The following is a 19,104-nucleotide window of genomic DNA, read 5'->3' as shown; positions in this document are numbered from 1 at the left end:
CACGTAAAAGCACTATCAAAGCACAAATGGCCACCTGAAATGTGATCAAATACCTGCATATTATTAAACCTTTTTCTTTCTCACTCAAAGGGATTCAGTGATACATTGAACAGCACAAGCACAGAAGTAATGGATGGATATCAGAAAGAAATACCAGATTTGTGCCTATTACATGGAAGCATAGTGGGAGCCCTAAGGACAAAACCACAAAACCTACTCTTCAAACATCTGTGAGGTTCCAACAATAGGACTGCAATTAATTTTACTCCAATTAAAATTTTCTTTTTTAAAAAGCATTGTGCTTTTTTTCACTTGACAGATGAATGGCATCACTTAATCCTTCAATATTTAACAGCCATTCTTAAAACTGAATGTCACCTTAATGACAATATTTCTATTGTACCTCTTTAAAGAAGATATATGTGTTACAAAGAATTTTATAACAATGAATCTCCATAAATGAAATACCAACAGCAACATGCATACTATTAGGGACACTGAAAACAAATTAAATCCAGTGCCTGAAGCAGCTATTATGGTCCCATCTGAAAGTAAGAAACATGTGTCTCTGTACTGAAGATGTATTAGAAGGACTGTGAACAAGAAGAATTGAAAAGATGTGAAAAAAACCTGACCCAGAAGGAGACACCAGAATCATTGCTTCAGATAATGAAATGCAACTGAGTAATTGTGGCTTATATCATAATAGTAGTTGCTCACTGGAGTATGATTACTGCAGTATCAATCACACTAAGAGGTAAAAAAGCTGGTGTTACTTATTACTACAGAGCAAGGAAGCCATGTCATATTTCCAGCAGAAACCAGACTTAAACTGTTAAATTAAACTATTAAAATTGATCTATATGTCTCTCCTGGTGTAAAATACCAGATTTCATTACCTCTTGATTTTTCAAGGCAATTAAATATTATAGATAAGCCAACTTCAATTTTACTTTTCACTTACCATTTCATTAAACTTAACATTTAGACAATATAATACCCAGTATATACTATTTACTTTCAGAATTTTTCACAGAATGATAGGGGAAAAACTTTAATAGTATCCACAGTTTATCTTATCCTAGTATTTCTGAATGCAGGTTGCAAGCACTGATATGAATTTGTTCATTCTATGTAACATAAAAGAACAGCAACAGTTGGTGAAAAGCAACTCAGTCGATTAAAGCTGCTTGTCGAACCCATTTGTACAGTCCTGCCATGATGAGTCTCTTAATGCCTCATAAGTCAATCTAATAGCAAATACACCTCTACTTAGCATTGGAAGTTCTCCTTATATTGAACCAGACTCCTTCCAGTTGCAGTTTAATCCCATTGCTTCTCATGTAATCCATCACAGACCCAAAGAACAAACTGCTTGCACTTTGTGTAGTTTTTCTTAAGTTGAAACATTATTTTTTTCTTCAGGCAAAGCCAGTTCCATTTCACCCTGTATTATCTTCCAAGTTCATGCTATTGTCAAAGAGGCCAGAGCTTATTTTTGTAGGCTACTTTTGCATATGAGCACTGAATGACACACATTTTCCTGAATGACCAGGAGAGCTGACTAGAGCATTACAACAGCTCTGATCCACTCAGCCTTCCTCCAAGAGTCTTGCAGCCTCTTTTATCTGCTTAAAATGACAGAGAAATGAGTCATGCCTGCATGAAGGAGCAGTCCCAGGTAATTGTCATTTGACTTGATGGCTTTGGCAATGTCCCTCAGATTTAAGCTCCTGTTAGACAGAAGACTTCCCACAATATTAGGTCCAGACACTAGAGCAGTTTTCATCACACACAGGAGTGAGTCACTCATGACCAACCAATACATCATTTCCTCATGGGAAGAATGATCCTTAATCTCACAGCTTTTCCAGCCTGCCAGGCTTCCATTTTATTTTTAATCCACTCTGTCATTAGGCTTGAAACTTCAGCTCCTGTGGGCAGCATTTTAATGCATCACTGCCTGAGGAGGGATAATTTCCCTATGAAGAAAATCTGTGAGTTGAAATGTCTTGTTAGCTAGGTTTTCCTCAGTCACAGTAGGTGCTATTGTAGATCTTCCTGACTTGTTACCAATCACCTTCTCCACACCCCCATTCCAGATTTCACCCTCTCTGTCAGCTTTCCTTTGCAATTTCTCTAACTACTTCTTTAGAGGTTTCACCAGCACATACGTTACAGCCGAGGCATCTTCCTCAGCCTTTCCTTTGCAATTTCTCTAACTACTTTAGAGATTTCACCAGCACATACGTTACAGCTGAGGCATCTTCCTCAGACTTCTTTGGGAAGGGAACTGCAAAGCATAACTCCTACAAATTCAGTTTAAGATTTGGATTTAGACATCAATACTTTTGGTTCCCACCTAAAGTTTCCAACTGAACTGTTAGCAAGTATTGGAAGAAAAATACATCACAACCCGACTGACATTTTCGTCAGAGGTTTGCTCTGTATATGATATGTTTGCTAAATGAAGGTCATTACTCTCCTTTTATTCCTTACCCCTAGAAGTGCTATCCACAAGTTTTGAGCCACTTCTTTACTGAGTCAAATGGCTCCTTTCCTTATAGGTTCCTCTTTCCAATCTGGTCTTTTCATTCTGACAGGACTGAACCAGAATAAACCAGTTTGTTGAAGACTGCAACTAAACAGATTTTGTTCCTGTGCCCTCAGTCCATAGACAATCTACTGATCTTGCTCATGAAGAGTTAACAGTTTGCCAAGTTTGCATTGTTTCAGGATTCCTCAATTTTGTACAGATAATAACATTTGCAGTTCATAGTCCAGAATTTAATATGACAAAAAGGGTAGTAAAATAACAGAAGAAATGAGGAATTTTATACCATTACAATTGTATATAAAAGGAGGCAATTAACTGCCTTGACAGAACCTAATAGAAATTTAGCTAGTGATTTTTAAAACACATTTAATACTTACACCACAGCATTCCAGTCTAAATGAATTCCTGATGTCAAAATTCATTAAATTGGCCAGTTGCCAGTAGAATAAACAAATACCTTTACCTGAGGCAACAAAGCTAAAGAGGTTTTCTTTAGTCTTTACAGATATTATATCTTCTATCACTTCATAATCAACCCATTCATTTACTTTAGTTTGAGTGGATTAAATATGAAAGTATAGAAACATCTTATCTTTGTTGTGTTATGTCACATTTCACTTCTTCTGTCTGAAGGAATTACACAATTCTATTCTCTTGAAGCTCTCAGGAATAACAGCAATATTTATGAGACAATTTGTCTGACAGGACCAGATAAACTTCTTGTAAGCTAAAAAAATCACTTGTTATTACATTACTTAGATAATTTGCTTGACATGAGATGAAATAGGTGTTGAGAATTAGGTTCACATGATAATAAGCTTGGTATCAACACAATTGCTAAATTTTATAATACAAAAGAAAAAGAAACTTCATATATAAGATCATCATAAACACCTGAGTTTTTTCAATACCTGTTTTTGCTGGAAGCTCCCTATTCATCTATGTAACTTATAATTTAAATTTCAGTTGAAACACTATAAAATTATTTTGTAGTGCTTGTATAGTTAAAAGTTATGTCCTCATATTTTATAAAATACACCCTGCTCCTCCTCCTGATATCACTCTCCTCTCTATTCAGATTAATCACAGACTGACTGTAGCACTGTATTCAGTTATACCCTGAGCTGACTTTTAATGAGAAACTCTTCTGCAATAAAGCTTCCAGATTGCCATAAATAGAAAAGATTAGACTCTCCTTAACCTTCCTTCTCTTAACAAGCTGCTGAGCCATTAGCTTAAAAAGTCTTGAATTTCATTCCCTTCAAAGGAACACAGTTCTCTCTATTTACCTCTAATTTCACCTCTTAACTAAGAATTCATTATAAAATAGTATGCAAAAATATCTGTAAATACGGGTTTTCTCAAATATCTTCTGGTATTTCTGAAAAGAAATGCTCAAATACTGGTCAATATGGTCAAATACAAGTGTAAAGAGATGTTTGTCAGTGGGACCATGGATGAAAGGTAGGTCAAGGGGTAGAAGATGCCAAGGTAAAAAAAAGTGTAGGGTAAAACTTTTTGCACAAATTAATTAATTTTCATTTCAGACTTTTTTTTTTACATTCTTCTTTGAGAAGTGTGTTAAAGGACCATTTAATTTTAACAATATTGTTAAACTGACACTAGTAATAGATAGCATATTTTTCTTGCTTTGGATATGATCTTTTAATCCTTAAATAGGAAGAGATATAATAGTTAAGATCAAGATGATTTTCTCGAATCTCTCATAAACTTCCAATTTATTGCCATTAGGAATGGCCAAGACAGGCACTAAGGATGTTACAAGCAAATTTATAGATGACTTTTACTTAAGTGTGCATTTTGGACAGATTTCAGAACAGCAACTCCCTGTCTAATTGCATTTCAGCAGCAAAGGAGATTGTTTAGTCAAAAGTATGGATTTTTGCTCTATCAGTATTTCTTGTCGTTCAAACATGATTTAGAGAGGGTCCACAGAAGGGCCACAAAGACAATCAGAAGACTGGGAAGCCTGCCATATAAGGAAACGTTAAAAGAACTGGGATTGTTCAGCCTCAAAAATAGAGGGATTAGGGGAGACCTTGTTACCATGTTCCAGTATTTAAAAGGTGATTACAAGGATGGAGACTCCCTTTTTACAAGGAGTCACAGGGAAAACACAGGGGTAATAAGTACAAGATACTCCCCGGGAGATTCTGATTAAACACAAGAGGAAAATTTTTGACAATGAGAACAATCAGTCATTGGAATAACCTCCCCAGGTAAGCTTTGGATACTTTTTAGCTTCGCCTGAATGGGGTTCTGGGCATTTTGTATAGACTGTGCCTTTACCAAGAAAGACTGGATCAGACGATCCTTAATGTCCCCTTTCAATCTGATATTCTAAGATTCTATAATGTCATAAGATAATAAATACAAGTAATACTATCCCACATTTTCAAGATACCAAGATGTGTACAATTCTTTAAGTTTCAACATTAAAAGTGATATCAAAGGAAGAATCATCCTTATGACACTTAAATTACTGGAATCAATTAAAAAAAATTTAATTTTTTCCCCCACAATGTCTTCTCTCATTTCCTCAGTGAAATTCTAGTTTTCTATTATGGACATTATCTTTCCTGAAAGAAAAGAGCATGCACACACTTACTGAGAAAATTACTCCAGCACTATAGTTAAAAGAAAAATCAGGAAACAAATTATTCAACAAAGGTATAATGAAGACAATGGCATAAGTAGAACATAAAAGCCATAATTTGCAAATGAAATGCATATGTCAAGCTCTAACAAAAACAGATGCTGCGTAATAAGTAAAATTATACAAGGCTACATCATTATATATTGTCACAATGAGAGAATTAACTGCATAAATGTGACATTATTATAAAAACACTTAAAATTGTAATATTTATAAAAATGGTGTGTAATTTTAAGAAATTAGAACTGAACAAAGCAACTAAATATCTGAGTAGTATCATGCCTATTCATAAAGCATAGACTGCTGTGAGAGCATATGCTCAAAGCCAAAGAAGAAGAGAATCCCAAAGATGTATGAAGGCAGCAATTCCATCAAATACAGAATTACTCTTTCAGCATGACTACCAACTGTTCCTAGCAGTAATTAGGTGGATGTTAACAGACACATTACAATTTGCAAAAGATTTAGTTTCGAGCTGGTCACAACTGAACAAAACCAGTAATGAAATAAAGCTATATGAAGAGAGTTTTTACTCTGAAACTGTATGCACTGGTTGTTCTGTGCCACACAAAATTTATAACTTCTACTTTACTACTATTTACTTCATCTAGAAACTTCCTGTACATGGCAAATGGATTTAGAACAGAGGCTCAATCTCTTGAAGGTTTTGAGTAATGTAATGAGGATGTACTTGGAATGCATATATCTAAAATGCTTTTCACTAATGTATACCTAATACTCTCTCTGGTTTCTAAGATGATCTGATTTTATTCAAGATTGTATCACACTTATCAATGGTGACAATCACCTGTTTACAACTGACCTTTTGAGTAAATTCTGATCAAAAAGAACATTCAATATCTTTCCTTTCTTGTCACTGTCTGCCAATAATTTTCTTTTCAAAATGGAGTCAACCAACCCTTTTCTTCTCCTCTTTGTTATTAATGGTATATATCAAAACTATTTGCACTCTTGCTGCTTGCCAGCTGAGGAGATCTCATGTTGTCCTATCATGTTTCTGGTTCTACGTAGACAAGGGATATTTCCCAAGCCCACTCTTAGTTACAAATTCTACTGTGATACTTATTTCCTCTATTTTGCGATACTAATTAATCATTTAGCCATGACACTTCCTTTTCTTTCCAGTGGATAAGTAGAGTATGCATCTTTCAGAAAATATGGCTATCTAGTGAGTTTTGATTATAAAAGTATTCATATGTGAAAATGTAACAGAAGTTATTTAGCACTGGTAACACTATTGATAGACTCCCTTGTGCTCAACAGGAGATACAAATGAAATAACAGGAGTAAACACAGAGACAAAGAATACAAAGAGATAGTAAGAAGCTGATAAAAGACTGATAAAAAGATTGGCACTGTTGAAAAAAAATCCCTTTATTAATATGAACTTTTCCAATCTTCTAATGCTTGGGATAGAAGATGTAAATATGAAAAAAAAAAGCAGTCTTTTTTTATGCTGAAAAGGTAATATTTCTGGAGCTAAAGGGTTGTCTATTCAAATCCAAAGGAAAAAAAGCATGCATCAGAGTTGTAGTTTAACAATATAAACCCAATATGGCCAGTGAAGCTACACAGACCAGGGATGAGGCAAGTTGATTTCTTTTTTACATGCTGCTGACCTGGTCAAGATGCAAACTGCCTCCTAAGTCACCCCACTGTAAAGACTGAGTGGTATTACAACCAGGAGTAAGTAGGAAGTTTCCACGAGTCTGTTTCTATGGCTTTAAAAAAAAATTAAGCATAAAACAAATAAAATGTGATTTATTTCGGTTTGGTCTATTTACTTACAAAGGTAAAGGGAAGCGGGTTTTGGATCAGAAGACTAAATAGAGGTCAGATAGCTACAATTACTTTAAGCTACATTTGGCATGCAATCTATCCAGCTACGTAAATGGAAAATTATTTTACTGGTAGAGCCGTCTGCAAGCCTGGAGGTTCTAGAGTTCTAGTTGCTATTTGAAAAACAGGGAATACACTTTATTTAATTCAAATTGCATAATCTGTTTTCCTGACTGCTGCTTATTATATTTTTGAGATGAAAGTGCTGTTTATGGTTACTGTTTGGTAAATGAATGAGCTAATAGCCATACTGCTGGAGGAAGAGTAGTTAGCTTAATTAAGGTGCAGACATACATTGCTAAATAGTCTGGAGAGGTATACTGACTATCTCGTTAAGCACATAACTTTAAAAATAATCTGTTTAAAACAGCTTGTCAACAGCCTCTTAGGGTTTGGCTTGCTATAATATTTTAAAATACAGTTTATGTTTATACAGCAATATAAAGATACATTTATGTTAATCTGGTGCAAAAGGAAATAATTCTGATATCAAACATGCATACACACTGTGATTTATCAATTATTTAAAGAGTAACTGGAAAAGAATGTTAGCTCCGCAACTCTATAGGGGTTATGTCAGCCTAAGGACATATTTCTTCTTGTGAAACACTCTATTTATGATGTAAAAAAAAAAAAAAAACCCTTTCAAATTATTATTGCTACAGTTTCAAAATGAGAAAAACATTTAAATGGAATGCACATACTATTTAAATATAAGCTTGAGAAGCCACCTAAGGGTTTTTTGCAGGGCATAGAACAAAATAATTGGTAAAAGTAATATATTCACTCCCTGTAACATCTTCATCACATAAAAATATGTACAGTTAGAAGCCCAAACTTCGATGCAGTCATTGGTCACTTGTATTCAATTTAATAAATATAAAGCAAAGGCTCTTCATATTTGTTTGTTTCATATTTGATTTGTTTCACATTTGCAGTTGCATTTCCATGACTCCTCTTGTAATAAAAAACTTCATGACCTTCTTTGCAGATATCTAGAGGATATCAAGAAAACTCATTTCAACACCTCAGAACACTTCATGGAAGTCACTAATAACATTAATACAAGAAATGGGATCTGAAACAGTAGAACAGGTATCTGAATGTCAGGTCTTTTTGTCTCTTTGGCAGAACATTTCTTTGTGAATGGTCCTCATTAAAATGATAATCACAATTCTGTGGACATTTACCTATAAAATGCACCTTACTAAAAGTTTTGAGGATTAAATTTTACGTACCTTTTTTACTTTCTAGAGAGAGTTTAGGTTATTCAATCATTTTGCTTGCACAATGTTTTGATTACCTCCCTCCTCCTCTATGAATGGGAACCCTCAGTTTATCTTTTTCATAATGCATATATTAGAAGAGAAACATTTTTTTCCTTTCTGAACAAAATAGTAAAGCAGAGCAATGGACACTAGGAGTTCTTCTAAATCTACACAGCTGCTGTAGTCTGGTATTTGAGTGAAGAAATATTAAACAAATACATATTTAGAATCACCCAGTAAAACTTCTTCCCTATGCAATAACAATGCTATAAAAAGGCTATAATTTTCCCCAGGTACATCTGCACCTGGGAAGGGAAAACAGCAGCCACAATAAATGGGAATGCAAAGAGAAAAAGAAAAGCAACAAATAGTTTTATTTACACCCTTTATTTTCAGCAATGAATGAGTCCATTGCTCATGCAGACCAAAACATTTTCCATCAATTTGACTTCCCTGAAGCTGTTTTTTTCACACAAATTATGCCACAAGTTAAGTAGTCTAAATGCTCCAAAATGGTGTGCAACACTTCCTATGAGATGAGAGAATCTCAAGAAGAATGGATTTTAATTTCTTCTCAAAACCTGAGAGACATTCTCATTAGTTTTTAGAACTTCAGGGAATTGCAAATGACTACAGAAGAAGGGAAAGGGGTAAAGAAGGCTTATCTGAGTACAACATTCACAAATACAGAAAATCCCCAGCTGCTAAGTTAAAGACATCTACATCAGCCTATTTTCCTATTTTTGCTGATCTTCGTCTCTCATGGAAAACTTGGCTGCAGAAATGTATGGGGACTTTTCTCATCCTGCTTGTATATCCACACTATGTACCCACCCTTTCAGTTGTGCTGAAACAACTGTTCATGGGACTGCACTGTTTATAAAGTCAGAGAACTAAGTTGGGTTAAAAATCTGCAAAAATAAAATCTACTCTGTAGTATAGGGAGTAAAGTGTCCTATTTGGTCATGGTAGGTAATACCAGAGTAGCCACCCAGGATATGGGAGATACAGTACTCAGGCTCCAGGAGATAAGTATTTATCTGCTTCACTTAAGCAATACTCCCGCTGGATGAATCCCACCAGACAGTACGGATGAGTCCCCTGCCAACAGCATTGGCAAGAATTTTACGTGTAGCTCTATGGATAGCACAGAGAAGAGCCTCTGGAAGGAGAAGCACAGCCTCAGCCCTGTGCTGTCCCCAGAGATCTTTTGGCCAGCAGTGAGGCAGATGGCATCGGGCTGCAGGCTGAGTAGCACAGAGAGCTCCTGTCTCTCATGTCAGGGTGACTCTACCAACCTGTAGGCTATTATGCTAAAGCACCCTCTTGCCATTTCCTGTTAGAAGTGGGAGAGGTAAGTATTTAATTCAAGGAGATGGAATTACCCTCTGGAGATATCTGCAGTCTTTATATAGTTAATGGGATAGAAGTAACTGCCTATGTTAGGAGGATGAGTTCACTTCCTTCAACTCTCAAAGACATTTTTTAATACCCCTTTATTATATTGGGAGATTGGGTGGAGAGGATCTTGCTTTTTAGGGACAAACAGCAACCATTTCTGTCACATTACTTAATTCAGATAAAGTAGAAAATAGTTATAAAAACAGAAGTTTAGTTCCTTGGCAATCAGATACGAGACAAGAACTGCTGAAACTCCTTTAAGAATGTTAAATTGACTGAATTATGTGAGAGGCGCCGGCATGTTGACACACCACAGGAAGTTTTTCATCCTTTTTATTACTTTACAAAATTGCTTTAGGAAATAAACACAGTGAAAACAATATTTTCTGCTAGGCAGGTAACAGATTTTTCCCTGGAGTAAACAGCCATAAACTCATGTTGCTTGTTCACCAACAGACTAATAAACACTTTTGGAATTTGGACAGATACTATTTTACTTTGGTTTTTTATCAAGATTTGTCATCTGTACAAGCAAGAAACTAATGAAACAAGCAAATATATCACATCTACATAGATTTGTTGTACATCTTTAAATCTACCTCTGAACAATGTGATCTATTATTTGAATGGTCAGTGTATAATGGGAACAGTGGGCTAAAAGGACCCTTTTTACTGTTTGTGTGATTTCAATGCATCACACTGGAAGAGAAGTAGAATATCTATTAGTAATTAGAAATAAAAATAAGGTTTTCCTTCTGACTTTTAAGAAGTAGCCTTATGAACTCAATTGGAATTATCATGTAATTATCATGTGGATAAGCTGAATTGTGTATCTGCATTGACCTTACATCACCTTTCTTCTAATACAGCTAAAAGTAAGCGTAAGTATTAACACAAATCAAATTATCCCCCAGTGGCATTTCATGTTGTATTTTATGAACTGAACTATTAAGTAGTCACAGGTGAGATGGACAGGCATTCCTTAACTGCCTGGTTGACTCCTTTCCAGCAGTATTTTATGATTTCTTCATTCTGTGTGTCTAAAAATTAGTGACTGTCTTTCCTATCACAGGAGGTCTCATATAAAAGTAGAATTTAGGATCCTGTTATGTACTCTTTAGCACATAAAGTGCTCTCTTGACAAACTACCCAAATATAACTGGCAATTGGCTCATAAAAATTGGGGAATAAGAATTACATGATTACATGCATCAAATATAAAAATGTATATCTATTTTAATATTTGTCAAATATATGTGATAATTAGCTTCTGAGACATTATTTCATATAGTAAAGGATTGCAGGCTTTATTTCAGAAAGAAATGGAGCAACAAAAAAGTTGTTTCATGCAATTTTTATAGGCAAAACCTGTATCAAGTGATTTCATAAATGCAGTAAAGAAAAATTTCCTTTGATTCACTGTACTAGAGTTCCTGATTGATATCATTAGGCAAATGCCTTTTCATAGATGGCAAAATTGTCAAAAAAATTTGTAAACAACTAGAAAAAAAGGAGAAAAGCAGAAACCTTCATACACTCATTATGAACTGTTCAAAAAGGTACTAATTCTCAAAGGAAATTAATACTTTTTCAGTTCAGTAAGTCAGAGAGTACCATGCACTAGGAAATGAGAATGAAACAAGGTGCTTCATTCGCAGTTTTTCAAGCCTGACTTCATGACCTCAATGACAGCCTGTGACAAGTTTTGGATGTAATTATCTCATTCTCTGAAATAAACAAACTGGCGAGAAGAACCAACAGAACCTTGCAATCATGTTGGTGCCCACATATGTGATCAAAACAGCTATAACTTCAGACATTTCAGACTTCCCCCACAGGTGTTTGCCACTTAACTACCCCAGGAGATAAAGAACTTGTCACAGAGTTTCAGAATACCTTCTGTTAGCAGAGAAATGGCAAGACCAGTGGCAATTTGGGGCTCATTTCCTCTGCAGCTTAGTGATCATTTGTTGTTTCGCCTCTCTGGGTTTATTTGCTCTAACCTCTTAAACCTGTCCTGGAATGGCTGGAATCCCTCTCTTCTAACCCACACCTCTGCCTCTTCCTCTGACTCCATTCTGTTCCACAGGCAAATATAAGCTGTGCACTACTTGAATGCACTTGCTCTTTATGGCACCTTATGAAGCAAGACAACCAAATGGAGAAAGTGCTTTCAACACATTAGGCTACTAATAAGGTATACCCTGAGGTGTTGTGTAGCTTTTTGAGTGCATTTAAATTTCTTTTCATTCTTTTTATCTTTTAATTCTCTGGTTGTGGAAGAAAGGCAAAACTTCTGATGTAGCCACCTCTAAAAATATTTTTTAAAAGTGATTAAGAGGAAATGGATGTCAAAACAAGATAATATTGCTTTAAATATGAATAATAATATTTGTGTTTGTTGTAGGGTTTTTTTAAGATAGCAAAAAGAAGCAATACAAAAAGAAAGGTCATTATTGCGTAGCCCCCCACTTCCCGGTTGCTATTTTATCAACTGCAGTTTGTGATTCAACAGCATTTTTAACACATTCTCACTGAAAATAAACCAACAGTGGAATATTGAACATTTTACTGCACAACAAAAACTAGGTTACAATAGCTGTAAGTCTCCAGCTGCTACTGAAAGGGCAGCTTGGCATTTTGGCATGAAAGGGCAACTTATAATGAGTCCTTTCTTCTTCCCTGTGTTCCCTCTCGGCAAACCCCCAAATGGCTTACCCTTATTCCCAGTTAGAGTCCTATTTCCTTTACTCTTGTCATCATTTTTTGCCACTTAAAACCAATCAAGAGGTGTTGTTTGGTTTTGGTTTTTTTTTCTCCTAAATGACAGGCTTCTTGTTACCTTTCACCAGGGTGGAATGTTGAGAGCAAGTGTGACACTCCTCCAAAGTGTCTTGTTTTGATCTGATCAAACAGATCACAGTTTTTATTATAATGTGTTAACTTAAGCCTTCAATAATAATAGAATGAGGGAAGAGAGTCTCAGAGCTTCATACAAATCTGCAGAGAATAAAAAATATATTGAATATTGTTTTTCTTTAATTTAAATACTAGCACAAGGCTAAAATTTAATTTGACTCCATACAAAAGTGGATGAATCAAACTGCAGGGATTATTTATTGAATGAGAGAATCATATATAAAACTCCAAAAATATTCTCTCTGCAAGAATGTTTCCTTTTTTTTTTTTAAGACTTACATTAAACTGGTAAATTTAAAAGGAAAGGCTTTTGATTGCATTGTCTCTAGGGACATTGCTTCTCCAAAATTTTATTTTAGAGTTCTATACAATATGAATAGAGATGTTAATATTTTAATCAGATATTAAAGACCACTGCAGAAGTTGTTCACTTGTATACAGCAAAACAAAAAAAGATACTATTAAAAATAACATGAATAGATGTAACATTTTGGAGAAGCAGAGAAAGAAAATTTAATTTTCTTTGAAAACCTATCATGAGTACTTGAAATCTACACCATACATTCCAAAGCAATACTGCAAGACTGCATGTCTTTATGATGAATGCTGCCACCATAATCAGAATGTGTCTGATATATAATATATATGATATATATGATACAAATACTCCAACTATGGAGACAGAAGTTTCTTGTTACAAATTTCCCAGATAATTCTGGAATAAATATTCTTGAAGACATATTTCTCAAAGAAATATTCTTTTCTTGCACTGTTTTCCTATTTGTCTCATTCTCCTTTAGACTCAATTATATTATAGAAATGCAGATGAAACACTGGGGAAACAGCAATACAGTTTGGCAAGACTTAAATTTCTTTGCAGATAAATCAGTACATTTAAGAAGGTGTAAAATTATCTACAATTCATTAAACAAGGTACAGAAATAGTTTGCAAAATAAGACAAACCTCAAATTGCCAAAAACATAAGTAAATATCAGACAGGGCCATATGTAACACTTGATAAAAGTGACATAGAGACAAATGTGGTTTTAATTGTGCACCTGATAACAGCTTGCATTAAAAAAAAAGTGAGGAAAAGTAGGAGTGATTTATGTTATGTAATCCTGATGCTGCACTGACTACAGTTATTCATGTAGATCTACATGCCTTAAGAGAATGATAGATGGAGAAAGATGGCAGCAGTATGTTACAGGTGTATCAAGTTCTGGTTTTTAAATTTTCCAAGAAAGACCTTAATATCGGTACTGGAATGACTATCTGTAAAATCTTCCATTTACAAAGTTGAGAATGGAATGCAGAACAAAACTCAAAGTGTCAGAACACTGTGACCACCTGAATAGCTAATACTGCTTTAAAAAGTGTTGCATGTATATTTACTTAATAAATAATATCCAATTTATCTGAGTATTTGTGTCATGAGAAATGTGAATCATGTATGTAAAACTATTCTATTAGTAATACTTTATAGACTTCCTATAATTCTCTCTTGTTTTGGAGTTCATTTTATAATGCTTTCAACTTCTAAATTACTGAGAGTATTTGATTTTTGCACTACTACAGAATATAATGTAAGAGGTTTGATACTAATGCTGGTATTTTTGGATTTGCTTGAAACATGCATAGCTGAGCAACCAAAAAAAGATAAATATTATTGTAATCCATAAATCATAGGACATTTAAAAGCATATAATTCTTGAAAACTCAAAAATTACTAAAATTGGAGCTTTCTGATTGGCTCGCCATTGTATTGTAACTAAAAAACTAAACTATTCAATCTGTTTACTTCACATGAGTGTTATTTATTTATTAATGTAATATAACATTCTACAGTATGTCCTTACTGGTGGTAGTATCCACCAGAAAAAAAGAAACTAATGTTCTACTAATTTATTTCAATAATTTGCTTACCCTGAATATAGTCCTGTTATATTTTATTCTTCCTACAAGTGGAAGAGATTGTATTACTCTAATCAGTTCTTTTCTCCTGTTTGTCACTCTTTGTCTCCTCTTCTACCTAGTGACTCAAATAACCCCTGTACCCAAACTTCAACATTATAAAGATAAGGTATTATCATTTTCTTTTTTCTAGTGGAAGTGAAACAATTTTTTTTTTCTGGTCTTAGCAGCAGTTTCTTTCACTAGGCACTACTTTCTAAGCATACCAAAAAGTTCAACTGAACCTTTAAACTCTTCAGAACAAAGGCTTAGGTTCTGGAAAACACACCTATTGGGCCAATACCCAGTTTGTAGACTTCTTCATGATAGCTTTCATGCTATTTCTGTGCTTCTACCATCGACTATGTGTGCCTCATTGATTTCACAAATGCTATTTTTTATCCAGAAAAATGCAATGTAATGGCATGAAATGAAGTTACTGTGAACTAAATCTTGTAAGATCTTGTGGATATTCTCAAGATAAGGTTAAAACTTTTTGCCACCTCCTGCTTAGAAACTTTACCTCAGCTGCCTGTCATTCCTGTCTGATGAAGTTCATGTTGTTTCTTTGCTGTCAAGTGCTGGCTCCAAGGTAAAAAGCATAAATGTGTTGCTGTTGCAGTGTTTTTCAAAGAAATTACGGAAGAGGAAAGGAAAAAAAAAATATTATTGCCCTTACTATAGAAAAATCTACCACAGAGAAAGCAATGGGCAAGTGACAAATACTGTGTTGTGAGGATAAATCCCCAAAAATTCTATGAAGCTATATCATAGAAGTTGCAAACTCAAATGTATTTTTTTTATTATTCTTTTGTTAAAAAGACCCAAAATGTCTGACTTCCATTGTACTAAAGCCATTAAAAAATTTGCCTTTACATTTCCTGACAATTACAGCACACAAATTAGGGATGTATTGGCAAATGGTGGTTCTTTATAAAGCACATACTTTTGGATTCTTTTCTTAGACTCTTCCAGAGTTTAATTTCTTTAAAAGCTACATGACCCATTGGATATTGTCATCCCAAAATTATGAAACAAAAGAGATGTAAAGGACTAGAAATCAGTGTTTTGTCAATTACCACCTAACTTAATGCAATTTAAAAGTTCATGGAAAGGCAAATAGTTCATAGCTGAATTGAACAACTGAATTGAAAATTCCTACTTGGAGCATTAGCAAGAAAAGAAGCAGCAGCTTGTTCCCTTTTTAAATGGCTTTTGCCATCCATCCAAATTGGCAAGAAAAAGATGTAGAACCTCATCAGTTCATAGAGCAATTAGAGTTCCCAAGCCCAGGTTCAATTTAGCATATTCAGATTTCAGCACATTAACTTCAGTATCAGGATTGCTTAGACGAAAAGTTCAGGTTTAATATAACCCTTCTGGTTTTTGAGGGTACTGATAAAACTGGCAAATTTTTAACACAGGTGCAATTCAAGCGACTAAAGTTGGAGAGGAATCCATCTTCAGAAATGAATAATCCTTACAGATTCATCAATTACAGTGTGATATTAAGTCACTTCCAACGGTGCACTTATATAGTATGCATTTTAGTTGCATGCCAGTATACAACCCCATTCATGTTGTGCAATTTTAATGTATTTCACTTTACATGAAATATGAGCTTCTAGGGACCAAAAAAATTAAAATTACCGGTATCACTCTCAGTGTCCTTAAAACACTAGAGGATGCCTGTGCTAACCTCCTGAAGATGAAGAAAAAGAGTGACTATCTGAGGTTTGTCTGTTAAAGATAATCTGAAATAAAGTAAACTACATCAGTCAGCACATGGATTTTTTTAAAATCTCTTCTTATTAGTCAAAATATAATTTCTATATCTCTGCATAAAAATTGTAACTGTCTTTTTGCATAATAATATGAGTTCTAGCTTGTATTATACAATGATTAGTAGTATAACCAATGCAGGAAAAATGTGTTTGCTTCCAGACATCTTCTTCCAGACTCCATTCAGTTAGCAACATTGCCTTTTAAAAATGGTGGTCGTGTCAAGGCATTTGTATTAGCTTCTACCTCTGCATTTCTGTTATGGATTTGGTAGATACTGGCTATACTGCTGATCCTGCAATTCAGTTGTGTCACGTTTGTGTCGGATATGGACATGTTGGATCATGAGAGAAGAGTTTTTTGACAATATCCTTAGAAAAACCTAATTGATTATAGGTTCAACAAGGTATTTTGGAGCCAGGGACCTATATTCACAACTATTGGATACATGTGGCAACATAGGACTTGTTATTCTGATGGTTCAAAACCATCAGAATGCACTCAAACCATTTTTGGGATTTGAACCATCAGTTAATTTTTTTCAGACAGTTTGTGTGTGGAAAAAGTAAAATAATTCATATTTTCTGACTCAGACTAGTATACCACCTTTTTTTCTTTTTGGTCAAAAATATCCAGGCATTTCTTCGGGAGATTTATTCAGAGAAACTCGCTTTGGCCCCTCAAAGACACAAATGACAGGTTATCAGGATATATATCTATCTCCTTAGGTATCAAGTATGAACTCACCACCCTAGGGTCCTTTACCAGTCAAAGGAAAGACAGACATGTCCTGAGGGAATTGATTTCATTATAAAATGGACATCAACAGTAAATAATAAGATTCGCTCTGGATTTTCTGCTTGAAGACATCTAAAGTTAGGCAAGAGAAATCTCACCAGAATGTACACAGCCCAGATTTGATACAAGGGTAAAGGAAGTGCTTTCATTAACAATCTAGCTGCTATAGTCCTTTTTTCTAATTCTATTTCCTTTTTTTTTTTTTTAAAGGTAGATAGCTATGAGAAACATCAAGTAAGTAAATATTTCTGTTAGCTGCATGGTATTTTAATTAAATAAATTATTTCCTGTAACCTCTAGATAGGAATGAGAAGTTAATTGAAACTAAAAATTGGTCAATTTACCCAAAGAATTAGAAAAAAATCCTTAACTGTCTGTTTCTTAGGCTCTGGATGACACAGTAAGGGAGAATGACTATGAGTAAATGCCTCTCTCAGATAGGAAAAATGCTAACATCAACAGTATGTGCATGTCAATAACCATCTTGTAAAGAAAAAAAAAAAACAACAGGGACCTCTAATTGCATCTAACCATTCTTCTCTGTAGTTTGGGTTTTTCCCTCTCTGCGTTTGTAAGGTTTCTTATATTCACTTATCACTTATGCTGTCAAATAACTAATTCTTTCTGTCAACTGACAATTCAAAAGAAAGGTATATTACAGGAAGGAGAACGTCATTGTTTTCCAGAAATTTGTAAGAGCTATGAACAAATAGGACGATCCTAAAAATAGACCCATGGATAATTATCATAAGCCCTAACTCTCATGGCTACTTTACAGGATGTCTTTGAGATAAAGTAAATACAAAGACTGGCATAATAGCTGCATAATTTAGGCTATTTACCTCTTATAAAACATTAGATTATTTTTTCTGTATTTTATGGAAACCAGCATAGAATTATAAACTGTAGTCAGAAAAAAATCATGTAATAACATTGTATTGCCAAAATTCAAGTTATGCTAAGTAACCATAATTATAGTCTCATCAGAGCTGAAGTGTTTCAAAACACCTGTAAAATTTAGGTGCCTCTGCCTACTGTTGCAAGCAAATAAATCCACTGATTTAAGTAGCAAAAACCATTAGTAAACTGAAGTAAAGATGGTAAGAGGAAAAAACCCAGAAGCCTCAATTGTCAGGGTGCCTAGTGAGACAAGAAAGGTTCTACATAGCAACAGCATTTTAAGTATGAATAAATAGCCATAAAGTTCGCTGGTACTGCATGGAAGCTTGCAGATGGCAGATGAATTCATGTCTGTCATGTTTTTATAATACAATGACTTTTACATATTGCTGCCAGATGGAACACAGTTTTGCATCTTGATTATAAATCTCAAAAAAATACAGCTTCCTTCAATGTGTTCCCTATATTTGAAACAAAAGCAAATTCAGAGACAGATTTGGGAAGCCAAAGCAGATTTAAGGAAATATAAATTAAATCCTCAAGGGCTTCCTTGTTATAACTCAATTCAAAATAATGGAGTTCCCCATGTACTCTCAGTTTTTTTAGGAAAACCACAGAAGGTATCATACAGGTTCCTATACAGGGAGAACTACAAGTTCATTGTTAAATGTAAATACATCCCAGTCAGGTCCAGAAGACCTCTTAATTTAACTTAGTATTTGAAAACACTTTTACATAACATTTATTTCTGCTTCAACAAAAAGTTGTATCTATCCCACAAGCTCAGCTGGTAAGAGTGCAGTGCATGAAGCATAAATGAATTTAATCATTGCTGATAATGAGTATCTGTACGTACACCACAGAAGTACCTCGCCTTTCCCATCAAGATATCTTGACAGATCTAAAATCTAATTCAGATCTGGTTATACCACTTTCTGGAGAGATGCACTATGAAGAAAGTACAGGATTTTTGTATTTTAAATGCATT

At 34.5% G+C, this 19,104-nt stretch overlaps 1 protein-coding gene across 1 annotated transcript in view; it reads right to left on the bottom strand.

Annotated features, from left to right (window-relative positions):
- Positions 1–19,104, bottom strand: part of SNTG1 (syntrophin gamma 1) — a 316,256-nt gene that overhangs the window by 74,741 nt on the left and 222,411 nt on the right. The window lies entirely within an intron of this gene.

This window comes from Geospiza fortis, unplaced genomic scaffold, assembly GCF_000277835.1.
Source record: "Geospiza fortis unplaced genomic scaffold, GeoFor_1.0 scaffold53, whole genome shotgun sequence".
NCBI lineage: Eukaryota > Metazoa > Chordata > Aves > Passeriformes > Thraupidae > Geospiza > Geospiza fortis.
Note: the sequence above shows the minus strand (reverse complement) of the source record. Positions and strands in the feature narration are given on the sequence as shown.